The sequence below is a fragment of the Nanorana parkeri genome, unplaced genomic scaffold, assembly GCF_000935625.1.
Source record: "Nanorana parkeri isolate BGI_ZX_2015 unplaced genomic scaffold, ASM93562v1 scaffold65, whole genome shotgun sequence".
In the NCBI taxonomy this organism is placed as follows: Eukaryota; Metazoa; Chordata; class Amphibia; order Anura; family Dicroglossidae; genus Nanorana; species Nanorana parkeri.
This window is the reverse complement of record NW_017306333.1, coordinates 643,305-663,401: the sequence shown is the minus strand read 5'-3', so window position 1 is coordinate 663,401 and position 20,097 is coordinate 643,305. Positions and strand designations below refer to the sequence as shown.

At 42.1% G+C, this 20,097-nt stretch overlaps 1 protein-coding gene across 4 annotated transcripts in view; it reads left to right on the top strand.

Moving 5' to 3' along the window:
• Nucleotides 1-20,097, top strand: part of CNOT2 (CCR4-NOT transcription complex subunit 2) — a 76,708-nt gene that overhangs the window by 6,442 nt on the left and 50,169 nt on the right. Inside the window, exon 2 of one of the 4 annotated variants that reach the window (XM_018576384.1) lies at nucleotides 16,733-16,740. The exons of the other annotated variants lie outside the window; for them this stretch is intronic. The gene's annotated coding sequence lies outside the window, so the exon portion shown is untranslated. The remainder of the gene's footprint in view (nucleotides 1-16,732; nucleotides 16,741-20,097) is intronic. 4 annotated transcript variants of the gene reach the window in all.

The following is a 20,097-nucleotide window of genomic DNA, read 5'->3' as shown; positions in this document are numbered from 1 at the left end:
AGATATGAAAGTCTGTAGAGCACTTGCAGTGATTTTCTAGTGTAGTACATCCCCTGTCTAGGTGTAGAAATTGAGGCCTTAGTTGGGAAGAAATGTTCAAGTAGCTCCAGTATTACCACAGTCAGCGAAGTCCAGACTTTTGCTGAACATACTAGAGATGTTACATGTAGGTCTAGTTTAGGGTTACAGTAATCATTACAATCTGACCGTACAATTTCTGTACTGTCAGCTTTAGATCTAACAAAACTATATAATATGATGACCTAACTAAATTATAATCAGTTTGTATCCAATCAGACGGGCTCTTGCACTATATACTTGTTTGCAGATCTCAAGATTGTACAATCAGATTGTGAAGTGTCTGGTTCGCTTTAATAAAACGTGTTTTAAGGGAAATTATGAGCAAGAAGATGCAAGCACTGAAAATAGCTCTTTTGGCTGAAATAATAATGGCTTCACTGTAGTAAAGTTGACAACTTTTTCAATAATCGATTATGTCGATTAGTTGTTGCAGCCCTAAGCATGTGTACTACTAAAAGGTATCCTCTTCAAATAAAACGTTTCTATACTTTCAGTAACTTTGCTCTTTGGTGATGAGCAGATAACGTCCCTCCCCTTGTATTTGGCGCCATACTCCATTGGTATGTAATGTACACCTGTTGTGATAGCTAAGTGGGGTCTGCCATTGCTGTTCACCACTTAAAACTCTATTTGAATGGCTGCCATTCAGACACGGAACATGCACACAGCAATAGGAAGTTGGAGAAAGTCATGCTTTCCTATTGCTTATCTCTATAGTTGTTTAGGGTCAATGATATTGAAGCCAGCACGTCAACGTGACGGCCAGGTAGTTGGCATTTTCAGCTGTGGCAGCCAACATATGGTTCGGAAAGAACCTCAGATACTCATTGACCTGCCAGTTAGTATAAGGCCTGGTTCACACCTTGGCGTTTTACAGCGCGTTCCTACGCGCTGTTAAACGCTCAACATGTGAAAACCAATAATTGCCTATGGGCATGGTTCCCCCCTGGGGGTATTACAGCGCGTAGGAACGCGCTGAAAAACGCCCTACGCCCAAAGAAGTACAGGAGCTTCTTTGGGGCATATTTGCCGCGCGTATCCATTGGGATACAGCCGGATAGCCCTCGAAAACGCGCGTTGGTCGCGCGTTTCTTTTACCGCAAATCGCGGTAAAAACTCGCGGCAAACGCGCATATTCCGTACGCCCAGGTGTAAACGCCCAGGTGGTTTTTTTTAAAATTCAGATTAGAAACTGATTTAAAATCTGCCTGACTAAAGAAACTTCATATGTGTGATTTGCAGGGATCCACTTTGTGCTGTGTTGGGCTGCTGCATGAACATTTTCTAACAACTAGTATATACGCTGAAGCATATGGACTCCTTAATCACGCCTTATAATGCTTCATTTTATATAATATGCAGGCACATTTGAAAGGAGAATTAAAAATGGAATATCCCCCTATTGGGATCATTGATCCCAAGCCAATTCCTTTGATGGACCTGTTGCTCTTTAATCAACAAATAAGTTGAAATATTGACTCTTTTGTTTAAGAGGTGCGATAGAGAACAAATAATAGCGTAATATCAAAGGAGAACTATGAGGTGAGTGATTTTCACTCAACCTCATAGTTCGAGCCGACGTGTGACAATGAAACTGTCACACGTCGGCTCAATAGATCGGGAAGTGAGCGAACACATACCGTCGCTCACTCACTTCTCGATCTATCCCTGCAGAGAGCAGTGACTATCACTCACGGCTCCCTGCAGGGATTCCCCCTCTCCCCTGTCCGATCCGTCCTGGCTGCGGCGGTCTCAGTATAGCGCGATATACTGAGCTTTGGGTCACAGGAGGACGCTAGTATATGTCCTCTTGTGACCGTTAAGAGAACTATGGGTAAAAAACACTTGCCTCATAGTTCTCTTTTAAACAGTGTTCAGATTTAGCAAAGCACCAACTGTGCATACTGCCCTTTCTATTTAAACACATTTTTAACTCCAAAATCCCACCCCCCCCCCCCCCCCCCCCTTCCTGAGATTGCAACCAAAAGTTATTTTAAATCATTACATTCATGATGGATAAGACACTTTCCACTGCCTGGAGCTGGATATTTATCTTCCATAGTGTCCCCAGCTACCTGTGCAACCTGGCATAAGCTGTGGACGAAGGACTGGTGTAGCCATGAAGTGGCCTGATACTGGCAGACTTGCTTTGAACAGACCTCCATTGCTTGCTCCACCCAGCGAATGGAATATGATTGTAGTGGGAGCTTTAGAATATATAAGAAGGGTCACTTGGGATTTTTAGGTTAAAGATCCACTTTTTCTTTAAGCTATTATGAAAATGTTTTATTCACAATGTGTGTATAACCTCTTTGCTAAAGCACCACTTTTATTCCTACTTTCAGTGAGGTAAATTGATCAAAACTGGAGCAGGCAGAATCTGTTGCAGTTCTCCATAGTTTCCAATCAGCTTCTTTCTTCAGTTTGTGCAGTTAAGATTTGAAAATGAGAGAGAGAAAAGCTGATTGGTTACCATGCACAGCTGCTTCAGATTTTGTCTGCTCCACTTTTGATGAATTCCCCTCCTTATGCATACAATATATTGCATGTATTATTTTTTTTCCCTGCATGCAGTTACTGAAACTTTTAAAGATCCAGTAAGAGGCCAGTACTTTCAAAGTGGAGATCAACTCAAAAACTGAAATCCACTGAAGACTGTTGGACAATTCTCTGCACTAGAGCTAATATAATAGTCAGCTTTTATTCATATGATTTGAACTTCTTTTTCTTTAAAAAAAACAGTTGCTGTAACTGCTTCAACTGTTAGGAGACAGTGGGCTTTACTTTGTTTGTCTCTTAGGTGGATGTAAACCAACATTTTTTTTTTATAAGGAATAGTTAAGTCCGTTTTTTTTCTGTGCCCATCAGAGATTTATCCATTACTTCGTGTCCCAGAAACACAACAGGAGAAGAGAGCCCTTTAAAGCACAGGGATATCCTCTCTTAAGGTGCCCATACACCTGCCGATTATCATACGATAATCGGCAGGTGTATGGAAGGCGTGCGACCGTTTCTACTGTAGGTCGCACATCTTTTGTTTTCTGAGCAGGCTTGAAAACCCGCCGAGAATCGTACCTTACAACCATCGCAGGATGAAAGTCGTGCGATGGTTGTAAGGTGTAGGGGCACATTAAGATAGTTGCCAACAGAACAAGGTTCCCTTTCGGAAGATTTCTCTTCTCTCCTCTTGTTTCTTTGACAGCTCAAAAATGTTGGCCTTCCATCACTTTTCATACCGGAGACAATTGCCAGTGGACATAGCAGCAATAGTAAGATAGTAAGAATGAATATTCCCAGTATGGGCACAGTCAGCAATAAAAAGCTTTTATAGGGGATTTAATTCCGTCTACATGCTTTCCAAAAGGCTTTACATACACTTTTAAGTCCATTTAAAACTACATTTGTTACAGGAAGTGGAAAAATTATGGATTTGTTTGCATGACCAATCTAATAAAATTGTTACAGATCCTATTGACAGACTGCATCATATGTCATTTTCGATGACCCATAGTTGCCCACAGTTCCATTTTAATGTACACCAGCCATAAGAGAAATATTGCTGTTTGCCTTCTGGAAATACCGGTGTCCTAATTGTTTTGTTGTCTTCAGTTCTTTCTAAGTCGCAGACCCATGAAAAATATAAAAATGTAGAATGCCAGGTTATCTCTGGCTATCATGTTCTGCTTGCCTTCTTTAACCCCTTCCCGCTGGCATAACTCATTTATGAAACGCAATGGAAGTAGAGCTGCAGCTAACGATTATTTTGAAAATCGATTAGCCGATTATTAAGTTCGATTAATCGGTTAATCGGATAATAAAATACATTTTAAAAAATGGCTCCAGTAATGGGACTACTAGTTTTTATTGAGATTGCAGTCCATCACAGGAGCAAGCTTGGAGCGGTGGAAGTAAAAAAGAAAAGTGTGGTGTGCAATATAGTGAAATGAAAAGTGTAAACTTATACCGCAATGAATGCAGAATGGCACCGGCTATAGAGGACTACAAAACCTAGCAATAGTACATTATAGCTGGTGGTATTCCACATTGCGCTGTATAATGTACTATTGCTGGGATTTGTAGTCCTCTATACAGCGCAATGCAGAATACCACCAGCTATATAGGAATACAACAAATCCCAGAAATACATTATACATAGTGAACAGTGCCAACTAATCGGAGGCCGATTAATCGATGATTGAAAAAGTTGACAACTTTTTCAATAATCGATTGTCGATTGGTTGTTGCAGCCCTAAATGGAAGTGGTCTTTCTTTCGTGGTGTCGCGTATCTGCTTAGGCCTCGTTCACACCACCCTCAGTGCATTCCGGCCTGATTGTGGCCGGAACGCACTGGATCGCATTGCGGCCGGCTAAGTTTGTTGTGGGGTGGGAGGGGGTGTGGCGGTGCATTGAAGTGAATGGCGCCACACCCTCCAGTCGCAATGCGATGGGCCGCACGGGAATGCAAAGCACATCAAGGCCTGCGATCCGGTCAAAAAAATGCTGCAATCTATTTCAAAACGTTTTTTATGCATCTTACAGCTTGTTTTGGCCCCATAGACTCAATAGGAATTGCTTTAAGACGCATGTTCTGTGTTTCTGCACGTTTTTGCACGCTTGCTCATTAACATCAATGAGCTACATTCTGCTCACAAAAGTGCGCTACTTGATTTATGCGTATAAATGTGCACAAAACGTGTGTACCCGGTGTAAGGGAACCTGTCATGTCAGAAACATGGGAGCTTACAGTGTAACATGGGTGCAAAAATTGAAAAAAGGGCCTCAGTCATGAACGGGTTAAAGGTGCATACTCCAGATCTATCATCCTCATCCTTGGTTATGGATATCAAGTGTCCTGATGCCATTTGTGCACATGGTTGTTTTCAGGTCAGTGACTTGCCAAGTAGTGAAGGAACTATAAAGATGACAGCTAGGGAGCATGACAGGTTCTTTGTAAGCAACACAAGTGATTTGTGTTCACACCATCGTTCTCTTTTATGTCTATCAAAGCTTTGCAGCATTACTCACAGTGCTGATGTGGAAAGCAGTGTTTATTTACATCATGAAAATGTAATGTACTATAGCAATTCAGGAAAAGATGCTTAATCTCTGAAATGTCGCTTTATTGCATGTTTCCATCATGTAAGAAGACATTGAGCTACTTTCCATTGCAGTTTGGAGTCTCTTAGTTGTAAATATCCTGGGACAGAGCCACACAGACTTGGTATATGGATGTGTTGCTTGTGAATTCACACTGGATAATGTAGAGGCCTATAAACCTTTTTATGTTATGATAGACTGGTGTGTATGTGTCTTTTTTCCCTCTCTCATATTATGGATACATTTTAATTTGCTATTGCCCTTCTCCCAATTTAGCCACAACACACTATACATTATATTTTTATGAGTATATGCAAATATATTTTAGTCAAAACTTTGTTTGTTTTTGTTTTTTTTGGTATACAGGTCCTCAATAAGAAAACATACCCACCCCTTGCTGATCCCATTGCTGGAATAATTAGTAATTGCTTCTGCTTTGGGTTATGAAAAAAGAAACCGGTGTACATCATAGTAACCTTTGTATCTCCAGTATGTGGTGTTTTCTTATTGGTGTATACACAGCACCAGATGTGGTTCATTTATGTAATATATGATGCATGTGCATAGTATAATTTTTTTTTTCTGTCATGCTGAGGCTCCTATTTAGGACTGGAGGTTACAATTGTCCAAATCCTGTTAGCAGTGCTAATTTGGGGGCAGAGCAGATCTGTGCACAAAGTACCTTACTAGTATTGATAGTGGATAAGAGTTTCAGCCTTGACAGATTGTAAATGTAGCCATAGATAGTATACCAGAGTAGACACATTTGTTCTAGAGCAACACATGACAAAAAAGTCTAATACAATGAAGCACAAGCTGGAATTGTTTTGGTGCATTTGGAACCTGGTTCTTGGCCTTATGTGTTTGGGCCTGTTCACACCATTACCTTGTGGTAATGTGTTAAAATGCGTGTTTTACTGCAAATGTATGGCAACACATGTGCCATTCTTTTTGGATAGAACCCCAATGCACTGCAGTGCTTGTGCTTTGTAATGCACCACAACACCCAGGTGTGAATAATCTTTGTTAAAAAAAAAAAAAATGTGGCATGCATGATTTTGGGTGTTACACATCCCATGTAAAGAGCACGTGTCATAACACGTGTGATGAACAACATGCTGGTGTAAACGGGTCCAGGGCAGTCACTTGGTTTTTTAAAGTGATCCAGCTGCCATAGATCTTTGTTTTGCTCAGTGCGGACGTTCATTTATGGCACTAGTCTTATATGTTTACTGAAACTAGATTACAGTGGACTATCATTTTAAAGGATAAGTTCACCTTTTGCAAAAATTAAGACATGCATAATTGATATATAAAAAAATATGCATATCTTTAATATTTGCAGTCAAGCCTGGAAAGCATTACAATCGTGATCACTCGATCAGGGCTGCAAAGCTCAGACTTCAGCACATTCTCTCCCTGTTAGAGCTCTGTACGGAGTTTCAGTTAAGAGAGATGGGGAAGGACGGAGTTTGAGTTAGGAGAGATGGGGGAAGGACGTCTGGACTTCAAACTGCATTAAATCACCTCATACGGCGTCCAGCCGTCCCGCTCTAGATAGATGCGGGAATATCTACCTAGAGCGAGGACAGCTGGATGCTGATGAGGTGATTTAATGCTGTTTGAAGTCCAGACGTCCTTCCCCCATCTCTCCTAACTCAAACTCCGTACCTCAGTACGAGCGCTGCCTGGGAGAGAATGTGAAGAAGCCTGAGCTTTGCAGCTGTGATCACAATTGAAATGTTTTCCAGGCTTAAATGCAAATATTAAAGAACTGCGTTTTTGAAAAATATTAATTATGCATTTCTTGAATTTTTAACCTTTCCAACATATCTGATAAACCTTTTGTCTGTGTGGCAGGTTGACTTGTTTTGGATAGTGGAGAAGGGTGAGAACCTCTGTTATGTTTGTATTGCTGTGTCCTTGTTTGCGGTTTCCCACTCACTTTACATGTCAATGGGTTAGGAAGTAAGGTGAAATCCAAAGGTTAACTGCTGACACTGGAGCAGGAGGTCATGGAAAGTTTCCCAGTAGAGATCCCTTTTTGGTGATAGCTGTCAAAGCTGGCTTTCCCCTCACTAATGGGAAGATTTCCTCTTGTGCCCTGATGCATCTATGGGACAGGCAGTGAGGCAAAATCTTTCTAGCAGCAATCACAACCTGACATCTTCTGAACCTTGCCTATCCTATTCTACCTAAAACAAAACCGGACTTTTGGTCTGAGTTCCACTTTGAAAAGCTGAACTTCATTTGTAAATTAAGCATTTTCAGAAATTGTGAACATTACAGTACGTGATCAAGCCAAGGATGCTGAGGTCTGCTATCAATTTCCTTTTTGATTTTAGTGTAGAAGTGCCACATTTTCAAGGCATTGCACTTCCTCACCGTACCATAACTAATTAGCATAATATAAATCTACCAAGGTAGGGCTATTTGTTTATGGTAATGGGGCCATAGGTACACGAAAATAGTGTGAGCATATTGTACAGTCAGCGTATATATAGGGTACATTGGCTATAGTACAGAATCCATCTCTACATTGCAAATTTAAAAAGGAAACCTGTCGGGATAGAGATATGGGAGTTGCCATTGTTCACTTGTTCTTGAAGTTTAAAACTTCAGGGCCGGCATTCTTATATTTTCTTCACTACTGGCCATAGCAGATGACAGGACTTTTGATATGCACAAGCCTGTTCCTGGTCAGTGACTAAATTGTGAAGCAAGGTCCTGGAATATGTACCATTTTAGATAAGTCAGCCATCAAAGCTTATGTAGGACCCGTTCACACCTAAGTGTTTATTCAGGAAGTAAAGAAAAATACCTGTTGATCTATCAGAAATGCATTCAGATCCTAACTGGCTCAGCTAACAAAACTGTGCCTCTGCTGTAGGGCTGCAACTAATGACTATTTTCATAATCGATTAGTTGGCCGACTTTTTTTTTTTCTGATCGTATAAAAAAAACAAAAAACATGAAATCCCATCCTTCATTTAAAATTAAAGGATTAAATTAAACTATGAGGTTAGGGCTTTTCCCCATAGTTCTCCATAGGGTAACAGGAGGACACAAACTAGCGTCCTACCGTCACCCTAAGCTCAGTATACCGAGAGCTACAGCTCGCGGTATACTGAGACGCCTCAGCTGAAGCGGATCCCGACAATTATGTCTGGATCTGCCCAGCTGCGTGAGTGACAGCTGGCTCTGCCTATCTAGAGGCAGAGCCAGCTGTACCCTCCGCCAGTCAGCGCTGGAGGATCAGAGCGGGGAGGAGGGAATCCAGTCCGTTCCCTGTCACGGCAGAGAGCCTGGTATGTGTTCGCTCACTTCCCGATCTACTGAGCCGACCCGTGACAGTTTCATTGTCACAGGTCGGCTAGAACTATGAGGTGAGTGAAAAGCACTCACCTCATAGTTCTCCTTTAACCAGTTGACATCCGCGGTGTTAAACCCCCTTCCCATCCAGGCCATTTTTCAGTATTCAGCGCTGCGGTATTCTAACTGACATTTATTCCGTCATGCAGCGCTGTACTGAAATGAATTTTATACCCTTTTTTGGGGACAGATAGAGCTTTCTTTTGGTGGTATTTATTCACCACTGGGGGTTTTATTTTTTTACTATATTAAGGAAAAATTACCGAAATTTTTTAAAAAAAAACAGTTTCCCCTATATTAAATGATAAAACATTTATTATTACCCAATTTTTTGGTAAAATATAAAAGATGGGGTCACGTCGGGTAAAAAGACACTAAACATGTCAAGCCTTAAAATTGCGTGCGCGCGCGAAACCTCAAAAAACGATAATACCCAAAATTGGCCATAGGCGACGCTTTAAAAGCTGTTACCGCTCATCAGTTTAGTGTTATCAGTGATTGATGGCCCTAAAATGATTGCTCTCACTGCGACGTTCGCGGCGATATGTAACATGTGTAGCGCAATTGTAATTTTTGCGCGCTGGGGCACCGGACGCGTATTTACGTTTATAGGCGCGTAAACGTGGGGGTGGGGGAGTTAAACATTTTGGGGGGGTTTTTTCCCCTTTTTTTATATGTGGCTTTTATTTTATTTTATTTTTTTATGTGTTACTTTTCTTTTTTTTTATTTATATTTTTTTTTTGCACTTATTGTTATTGCTATTATATAGGGGGATAACAACCCCCTATATAATAGCAAAGGCACACTGACAGGTCCTCTTTATGGAGATATTAGGGGTCTATAGGACCCCTAATATCACCTATGGACCCCAAAAGAAGCTGATAAAGCAGAGATCTGCTTTATCAGCTTCTACTCTCTCCAGATGACTGACAGGTGAATGCGGAAGTGATGTAACACACATCACTTCTGCATTCACAGCCCGGACGGGGATCATAGGCGATCGCCTATATGTGAAACACCCGGTAACGTTTTTTTTGTGCATTTAGCGGGTCTTTTCTGCCCGTGCGTGCCCGCTAGGGGGCGCGCGCGAGCAGAAAAAAATTGCCGTCTGGAGATGGCAACCCGCAGATGCTGCAGTGCCGTCCGTCCGTTTTTTTACTACGGGCGGACGGCAAGAGGTTAAATACACAAATGCAGTGTTACAGACATAAAGCTTACTTCAGAATAAAACTGCATGCACAATGTTTTGCAATTGCACTGAATGCACAGCATTGCGGTACTGTCCGTTTCAGTGCAGGCAATCACACTGTGGGTGGTAGGCGCACTTGGGGTGCCATTGAAATGCAGGGAAAGGGCTCTTGGGAGATGTAGTTCTGGGGGCATGTCTACGTCAGTAGGAACTGACCTAGCAGCTGCACCTGCAAGAAATGTACAAGTCCTGTGATGTGTGTTTAAAAGCTGTTTTTCATTACAGGAACAATTAAAAGAAAATAATGCTCAGGAATAATCTAGACTGAGAGGAAGGGTTGGGGGTGAAATTGGGTAAAACTAGACTTAAGCCTGCTCCAGCAATGCAATGCCTGTGAGCTCCCTCACTGCCGCTGCTATCCTTGCCTCATCATCTTCTAGGTTTGATGTCATGGTTATCTTGATTCACTGGCCTGGGACAACCCAAACCCCACACATGCGTATGTTAACTCATCCCGACACTAGCAGGGTTATTCACAAAAGGGTGAAGAGTCTGGAGAAGGCAGGAGAAGTAAACAATCTAGGACAACATAGCTGAACTGGAAATATTCTCCAATTCAGCTCACAGTTCAGAATGTTTACTTCTCCTGCCTTCTCCAGACTCTTCACCCTCTTGTGAATAGCCCTGTAAGACATGCCGAGAATCAATGCTGAGCTGTGCAATCGCAGCCCAGAAGAAACATTGTTTGCAGGCAAGTAGGAAGCATTTGTTGCAGAAGAGAGGTCGTCTCTCTTCTGCACAGTCACAGAAGACTGGGTTAAAATGGAAGTGCCGACAATAGAGTGTTCAGTGAGATCAAGGTTGTCTCGTTGCTGGAGAAGGGCGCTATACCAAGTAAGTATGCCATAATGTGAAAATATGCTGAGCATGCTTGCACATTATAGTCCTAGCTCCTGGGCCCCCCAAATTTGTAAGCAGTTTACTGTTGCTATGCTTTAGCTCCCAAGTGTTTAGCAGCCTTATGTTACGACCAGCTGTACAACCTTGTGTGAGGAAAAAAAACAACCCTTCAATCTTAATTTGTAGCACACAATAACACAGTTGGTTGGCCATGCAAGTCTGGTACATTGCTTGAATCAGCTGTATTCATTGCTTCCAGATCTCAGCATGTATGTCTGTAAAATGGAGATGATGGCCACTGTAAAAGCCATATACACACCAACATTTCTTCATGTTGTGTATTCTTTGTCCTGTACGGAGGTTTCATAGTACTAACCTTCTTCTGAACTTTGATTCATGTTGTATTTTCTTTGTCCTGTACAGTGGTTTCATAGTACTAACCTTCCGAACTTTGATTCATGTTGCACATTCTTTGTTCCGTATTGATACTTTGAAAATGCCGACGTGAACTGATAAGTAGAGTGTAAAATTATATTTATTGAATGCTTATAGTTACCAAAGTGAGGGTTGTTTTACTCCTAAATGTTTGCTGTTGCTTGCTTATGGTAGCATTTTTGGATGCATGTTAGAAATGAGAACTGACACCTGTCTGCTTTCTGGTTCAATAGCCCCATTTGCCTTTTTGGTCCTGTCTATAAACAGCAGAGTGTAATAATGCATTGCCAGATTCAGCTTCATTTTCTCTCTCAAGTCACTCAATGGATGGTTCTGTTTGATAAAGTGGAACTCCAGACAAACTTTTGGACAGCGGTCAAACTTTTGGTCATGTTTTTAACGGCGGTGTGCATCCTTTTTTGAAGAGATTTCCTCTCGCGTCCTGTTCAGGTAAAACGATCACCGAGATGGGAGGCAAGGCGAGGGGGCGTACGGAAAGCAGTAATAACATAACAGAGGTTTCTTTGCTTCCCCCCCGGGATTAAAACACAGAACCGCAGCAAAACAGTTTTGGCTTTCTTTCTACTTGAAGTGTTCTAACTGCTGGTAAAAAAACGGACTTGCTACATTTATGTGCTAAATGAAGACTATATCTGGGTTAAGTTATAGAAGATTGTTTATAACTCTTTTTACATGGGCAGTCCAGTTAGGTCCACTTGTTAGTTTTTCAGGCAGCTCTGATAGGAAGCCTTATGTTAGTCTATGGGCAGATGGATATAAATGCACGTGGGTCCGTTTACATCTGATTACCCCTAACTCCTGCCAGATCCAGAAAAACAAATGGAACAGAGTTCTGTTTCGGTGGACCTGATTGTGGCAGATCGGTGGTAATCTTACATAAACTGACTCCTGTCCGTTTACATACGACTCCCCATAGACAAGCATAGGTCCCGTCATTTCAGTTTTTTACTCTATTGCAAGATGGAGGAGAACTGGATAGACACGGATCTCACAATGGTGACATGATTCTGATCAGCAGGGGATCTCTGCATGGATCTCCTGCTGATCACAACTGAATGCGTCTGTGTGAAAGGCCTTTACTACCTTTACTTATGTTAAAGTAACCCTGTTCTGCAAAAACTCTGTCTGCGGTAAACAAGGCCATTAGCCAGATCTGTGTTTTGTACTCGGCTTTTTGTGTATTGATCCACATCAGATGCTTGCTCTGATGTTGACTAGGAGCCTTAAACTTTTTCCCATAAGACTTTTTTTTACGTTACAGGAGAACCTGGAATGTGTGTGTGGGAACTGGCCATTTATTTAGCAATACATTCTCTCGTATATGTGGGTCATAAATCCTTAACACAATTGCAGTGGAAAGATTGAGGATGGGGCCCAAAATCCCTGACGTTATTGTCGTCTGATTTAGACACTGCACCTCAGTACCGCTCAAACGTTTCATGTGGCCCTTAGCACCCTGTCTGGAGTTGAGTTTAATTTTCTAAATGTCCCATGAAAAGTCACAGCAGGAATCGGGTTGATGGGAATCGCGTTTCTTTTTTTCTGCTTCTCCATTTTTACTTATTTTTTCATAAATGACCGCTATCATTGCTCTCACAAGTTTTTTAGTTGGTCCCTGGTAATGTTTATTTTACAATTTTTAGTGTTTAATGAGAGAATAAAGTGTGTACGGAGACAGCCATAAATCTATTGCTGTGTCCGGTTTTGTAATGTTAGGCACAAGAAGCTCAGCAAAGAACTGGAATAAGTAGGCCACTATGTAAACTGATCTCTGGCCTGTTCTTACCTAAAGAAAAAGCATCTTTGATATTTCCCCTCCTCTTTCCTCATTTACAGCCGGATACATTTACCTTCCTCTATGTTCCAAGGTATGTTAATTGTGACCAGCCGTGGTGGTTTCAGGTTGCAGTTTTTATTGATAGACTTATGGTGTATTTGGTGGGGCCTCCAAACTGTTGAGAAATTTGGATTGTGTGAAGAAATATAGTGTCTTAGTGTTCTAGCTTTATATGGCATTTCTGTTGTGTTGCTGTGTGTACTCTCATTAAAGGGAAGATTTTTATTTTTTAGTGTCTATTTCATATTTATAGTATAGGTGTGAGCAAAAAAACCAACCTAAATAATAGCATATGGGTACACAACATGTGCTCTTTAACCCATCTCTTTAGCATTATTTTTGTGAAAAATCTATGGAGGGATAGAACATAAAGGTAATGCAGACTAGCACTTGTGTCAATCGTAACAATTCTCTATCCTGGAATGAATTTGCGGTTCAGTTTAGCAATAGAACCGTATACATAATGTCTTAACCTAAAAGGTAAAGCTTGCCATACACGGCTCGAAATTCAGAAGATTCTCGCTGAGTCATCTGAAATGCAAGCTGTGGGTTGCCCTGACAGCACCATCCGGCTCAGCCAAACTCAACTGGAAAATCCACTGAGACAAATTCAGACAGCTGTAGCCTCCTTAATATAGTAGCCCCTTTCTGATAGTGTTGTCACAATGACAACACTATCACAATGACAAGAAGTGAGTGAAAATCTCAGACTGGGACACAGCTATAATGTCAGAGGTTCCACATCTCTTCCACTGTAAAGGAAGACCTTTTGGTTAGAGGTCCACTTTAACCACTTAAATTGTGACCTTAAATTGAATCAGAACTCCATAAAATGATTGTTTGCTATGTTATAGGAAAAATATATGGCAATATAGATCTCTGCTAATGTGAGATTGCTCGCTGGAATAAATTGATGCTGTGGGGTTGAATGAGATAAATCTAGCAGTGTATGGCCAGCTTTAGTGTGCATTTTGCTTGCAGTTTTACAAACTTCAGAAGTCATTCTGAATTGAGAAAGGTAGTTGGATGACCAATGAAACATTTTCAAGAAAAATACAGCAAGTCCAGTTGTCTTGATTTATTTCTTACAAGATATACCATGACCTGGATGAACCTTCACAGACATATTTACCTGTATCCAGATTATTGACCTAAAATAATTTGCATATTTTCAACAAGAAGTCAGAGTTTTAAAACAAGCCATCCCTGACCCACCTAGCTGCTTGTACTGTGAATTAATTCATGCTTAAAGATCACAACAAAGACTATAAAACCGTGTTTCTAATTCATTTATTTGCTGTATGTTTACATTAGAAGGATCGCAGGCTGCGAAAATGGTTGTGTAGTAGAAAGTAACCGGAAATAATTAAGGGGTCTTTTAAATCAAATTCCCTAGCACATCCCTCTCCCTCTGCATGTCATAGCCCTCTCCTCTTCCGGAATTGTCTAATTACTCCCCACCCTTCACTTCCCTACATAACCTTTTATGTAGCTGCTGGGGAAGGAGCAAAGGGGAGTGACTGCTTTAAATCTGCTGGAACTGCTGACATCACATCCAAGATGGTGGCACCCAGCAGCAGTCTCATGGCTTTTGGATGCCTACACAAGGGAGGCTTTTACAGTTAACATGCTTAAAATGTTAAATGCACATATAATCTTTTAGGAAGTTTGTTGTTGAACTGAATGGTTTGAGTCTCTTTCAAGTGCTTTTCTTTGTTTCAAATATGTAAATAATTGAATGTGCATTGTCTGGGCACTGGAACCTTTAAGGCATTGTTCACTCCAGCAGCTGTGCTCAACGGCGCGGCTGCTGGTGTGCCTGTGCAGTGCCGCTTCCCTCAATCGTGCCACATCACACTTTTTTTTTTTTTTTGTACTTTGTTAGAACTTTATTGAAATGTCACATTATAGGCTCATCGCTGTGTGATGCGGTTGTACTGTCACTGCCCTGTTTACCGCATGCGTGTGCGGTGATGTGCAAAAAAACGCAGTTTAACGGACATGGTGTGAACAAACCCTAAGATGCTCTGTCAATTTCAATATGATGTATTTTTTGACAATTAATATTTCCTATATGTACTGGGCTACATGATGTGGACTCCATTCACAGTAAGTGATTTCCACAGCAGAGGCGTCATTTTCCTGAAGGTGTGCTGAGATGTTATGATATGGTCATTTCTCCATGCCAATAGTGATCTTCTGAGTTATTCTTTAACCGAGAACTATGGGGTAACCTTTTTATTGCATAGTTCTCTTTAGGGTCACGGGAGGACATATAATAACCTCCTCCCGTGACCCAAAGCTCAGTATATGGCAAGCCCGCGATATACTGAGAGTGCCGCAGCCGGGGCAGATCCCCAGCTGCGTGAGTGACAGCTGGCTCTGCCTATCTAGAGGCAAAGCCAGCTGTGCCCGCCCCCTCCATTCATCCATAGGATCGGAGGGGGATCTCTGCGGGGAGCAGTGACCGACGGTTACTGCTCTCTGCAGGGAAATGATCGGAAAGTGTGTGAGCGATGGTATATTTTTGCTCACTTCCCGATCGACAGAGCCGACGTGTGACAGCTTCTTTGTTACACCTCATAGTTCTCCTTTAAGAAACATTGTAGCTTGAATGTAGTGTTGGTTGCTCTGCAGTATCCAGACATTTTACTTTCCATCAGCTTTGATGAATCTTACCCTAGTGCAGCAGTATGATAAAAACATCTGTTGTGCAAGAGTTTTATAGGCGTAGTGTTCATGGAAATATGCACAGTTCCTGGCTAGAACAGGGATGCTTTATGTAATAATGAACAGGGTTTCCATGTTGACCAAATATTGTACCCAGTTCTATTTCTTAGTTGTAATCTAAGTTTTTTTTTTTTTTTAAACTTTATTTTATAGTTTATCCGATTAACCGATTAATCGAACTTAATAATCGGCTAACTAATCGATTTTGAAAATAATCGTTAGCTGCAGCTCTAGTACCCAGCCAATGGACAACAGCGCTGTGCTAGAATATGAATTTGGGACTGTGACATCAGACATTGACTATAAGTTTGTCTTGTTGTTTTATGTATACCACCACCAACCTTCTTTATCTGTTTACTTATGTTTTTTCTGCTTGTTAGAATACAATTTGGCTGAGTTTACCCAAAGCACTGATGTTTTAGCACTTAATAGTGTTCAGAATTTACGTGTTCATGCATGTTCTGTCAAAGACCATACTTCATTGAATTTAGGCACAGTGCGGACTTGGGTGATCCCAGGACTGCGCTATCGTGTGCGGTTGCACACAGCGGTTGCCATGCGGCTCCATTGAATTCAGTGGGGTTATATCTACGCGGTAATCGCTGAAAAAAAGGTACCTTTTTTTCGCTACATGCGCAGCGCTGTTTTTTCAGCCGCGATCATCCGTGATTTTATGGACGGAATCCAGCGCTATCTTCCTGGTGCGACTGGGGTGCCATTAAGGCGCCCATACACCTGCCGATTATCGTACGATAATCGGCAGGTGTTTGGAAGGCGTACAACCGTTTCTACTGTACGGTCGCACGTCTTTTGTCTTCCGAGCACGCTTGAAAACCTGCCGAAAATCGTAAGATTTTCGGGGGTTAGTGGCACGCTCGGAAGACAAATGCCAAACGGGCCGGTGTGCGCAATCGCACACTGCCCGCACAACACTGGAATCATCGGAAGCCCTCCCCTCAGCGGAGCGGACTTGCGATGATTGCAAGTACTATCTGCCTGTCCAAGATGGGCAGATCGTACAAGGTTTTAATTACCTTACATCCATCGCACAACGAAAGTCGTGTGATGGTTGTAAGGTGTATGGGCACCTTTTAGAAAAGAATGGCCATCCGCACGGTTTCATGCACAATTGCCGCACGGTCACGGATTGCCCAGGTGTGAACCTGGCCTGAAAGGGCAAACAGGACATTTAACTAAAAATATATTCAGGGTTTCTTCTCAACTTCCCTTGGTGTAGAGTGCTGATGGACCATATTGAAATTAAAGTTACACTAAACTCAGGAGTTAAATCTTAAAAATGCATTAAAGTACCCTAAATAGTAACAAAATGTGTCTTATTTGGGCTTCACTCGGCTTTGATTCTCAAATCATCTCTGAATTGGTGCTGACACTGTCCTTCCTTCTGGAGGGGGGTTACCTTTGTTCCCCATGGTCCCTGTGTGTGTTGTAAAGTAGTCACCGCTCCAAGCTTGATCCTGTGACAGACTAAAACTTTATTACAAATTAGTAAACTAAACATAAGCTTGTAGTCCATCACGAGACTAAGGTTGGAGCAGTGACTACTTTACAACACACACAGGGACTATGGGGAACAAAAGTAGCCCCCCTGAGTTTAGTGTCTCTTTAATATAGTGTCAATAAGTTCTTCAAGTGTATGTAAGCACAACAAAAATGTAATATATCTTTATTTACCAGTTTTCTGATTAGGTGTCTGCCTTAGTTTTCTTCGTCCAGGCATTTTCCCCTTTATTTTCATCATTCAATACTAGACTTCCTGTCCCTTCATAGCTACACATTTCTCCACTGTATCTATTAAAGCAGCCATGGCTGTCACACAGGTTGGACGTCAAACATGTCTGCTTTTGTTCATCTCCATTACATGGCGGATTGAGGAGACTATTCCTGTACACAAGACAGATAAGGCTGTTTGTGATGTCTTTTAATCTCACAGGAAGTTGCACTGCATTTCTGGCAAGATCAACAGATATTTTCTGTACTTGCTAAAAATATTCTCAGCCCGGAAAATTAAAAGGAATCTAGCCACCAAATGTGAGGACTGGTAAGCTGATTTATAACCTTTTTGTTTTGGGTCCAGATATGCTTTGATGCACAAACGTGTGTTATGAAAGTGTTTGCTTCCGGTTTTCCAGTGTAGAAGGTAGTTGTCCTCTTAAAGTTCACTTCTTTCCTTTCTGTTATTTAGTGTAGTTTTGTATATACTATAATCTAAGTTAAAGGTGAACTATGGGGTAAGTGTTTTTCCACATAGTTCTCTTAAGGGTCATGGGAGGACATATACTAGCGTCCTCCTATGACCCAAAGCTCAGTATATCGCGTGCTACAGCTCGCGGTATACAGAGACCCCCGAGCCGTGACGGATCCCGACATTACTGTCGATCTACCCAGCTGCGTGAGTGACAGCGGGCTCTGCCTATCTAGAGACAGGGCCAGCTATACCCGCCCCCTCCACCGTCCATTTCACCAGTCAGCGTTTGAGGATCAGAGCGGGGAGGGGGGAATCCCTGCAGGGAGCCGTGAGTGAGTCACAGCGCTCTGCAGGGATATGATCTAGAAGTGAGCAAGCGACGGTATGTGTTCGCTCACTTCCCGATCTATTGAGCCGATGTGTGACAGCTTCATTCTCACACGTCGGCTCGAACTATGAGGCTGAGTGATTTTCACTCACCTCATAGTTCTCCTTTAATATCTTATATGGAGTGTTTTTATGTATCTGATTGTGTTATCGACATTGCTGTGTTTTCCTGTAGAGGTGACTGCTTGGCTCATTCTATATCTATTCTTGTTATCTCTTAGCATACTGCAAAAGGTTCGTTTAGATCTTTTGTTGCCGATTATTGTCTTCGTGGAGACTTGTAGTTAAAAATATAGTATTGTTGACTTTAGCTGTAAGCTGTTTTATAATTATGAGGGACAAAACCGTTTTTCTTGTAGTATTAAACTCTCAAACTTTTTCCAATATTGAATCCAGATCAAAGAAATATGAATTGCCCAGCAAAGCATTGCGGTACTTTTTTGCCCAATCATCATGTTTCTAAACAGCTGCTTCCAAGTCTCTCGGCTCAGCTTCCCTGAACTTCCTGTGCAGTACAAGCTCACAAGAGACAGAGCTGTCTCGGGCAGCTGTACATCTACTAGCTTAGAGAAGGGAGGAGAGGGGCCAGGGGGGACAGAACTAAAACTTTTAAACAAGAAGCGGCATTCATTGTAAGTGATTTAATCAGCATTTGCAATACATTAAAAATCCTTTTGCTTTTAAAATCACGTAGGGTTTTCCTTTTTTGTGTGACCTGGAAAGTGTTACTGCCCGATAAAATTCATATTCACTTTTTTTGGCAGATTGACAGGCCAAAAAAATACCTGCCTTCATTTCTTTTCTTCAACCTACCATAAGAAAGCACATGTTTCTTAGGCATTAGTTGCAGTGCGCTAAAACGCTAAAATGTGTTTCTTTTTGTTGTGTAAGCTTCATTGGGGTGCCATTGAAAAGTAAAACAACACACACACCATGATGTACCTAGACATTGTGTTGTTGTCTTGCACATAAGCAGGCATTATCATGTGTGTTAAAGGAGAATTATGAGGCCAGTGATTTTCACTCAGCCTCATAATCTGAGCCGACCTGTGACGATGAAACTGTCACAGGTCGGCTCAGTAGATCGGGAAGTGAGCGAACACATACCGCCGCTCGCTCACTTCTCGATCCTGTCACTGCAGAGAGCCGTGACTGTCACTCACCGCTGGGATTCTCCCCCCTCCCCTGTCCAATCCTCCAGCGCTGACTGGCGGAACGGATGGGGGAGGGGGCGGGTACAACTGGCTCTGCCTCTATATATGCAGAGCCAGCTGTCACGCAGCTGAGTGGATCCAGACAGAATTGTCAGGATCCGTTCCGGCTGCGGCGTCTCAGTATACCGCATATACTGAGCTTAGGGTGACGGGAGGACGCTAGTTTGTGTCCTTCCGTTACCCTTAGGAGAACTATGGGAAAAAGCACTGACCCCATAGTTCTCCTTTAATGTGAGGCATGACGTCTCAGATTGTGGATGCACCATTAGAGGTCTTGTTTTTATGCTGTTTCTGTAAACTGTACTTCTGTCATGTGACCTAAAGCAACACTAGATTTCACTTGCAAAAGGTAAACATTTCAATCTTTCAGAATGTCTCTAAGCAGGACTGCTGCCTTTAGTCATTCAAACAGAAACAACTGACGCAAGCTGAGATCTTTATCTCTTGTAATGGTAAAATTGCTGTTCTACCTGCTAGAATCCAAGTGCATGCTGCGGTCAGGGTCCCCTCCGATCCCCGCTGCTCTCCCCCGCTGCTCTCCCCCGCTTGCAGGGAAGGGAGGGGACACAAACACTGCAGACAGCACCCAGCGGGGAGGGGAGACCACTGTCAGTCGCTGTGACTCT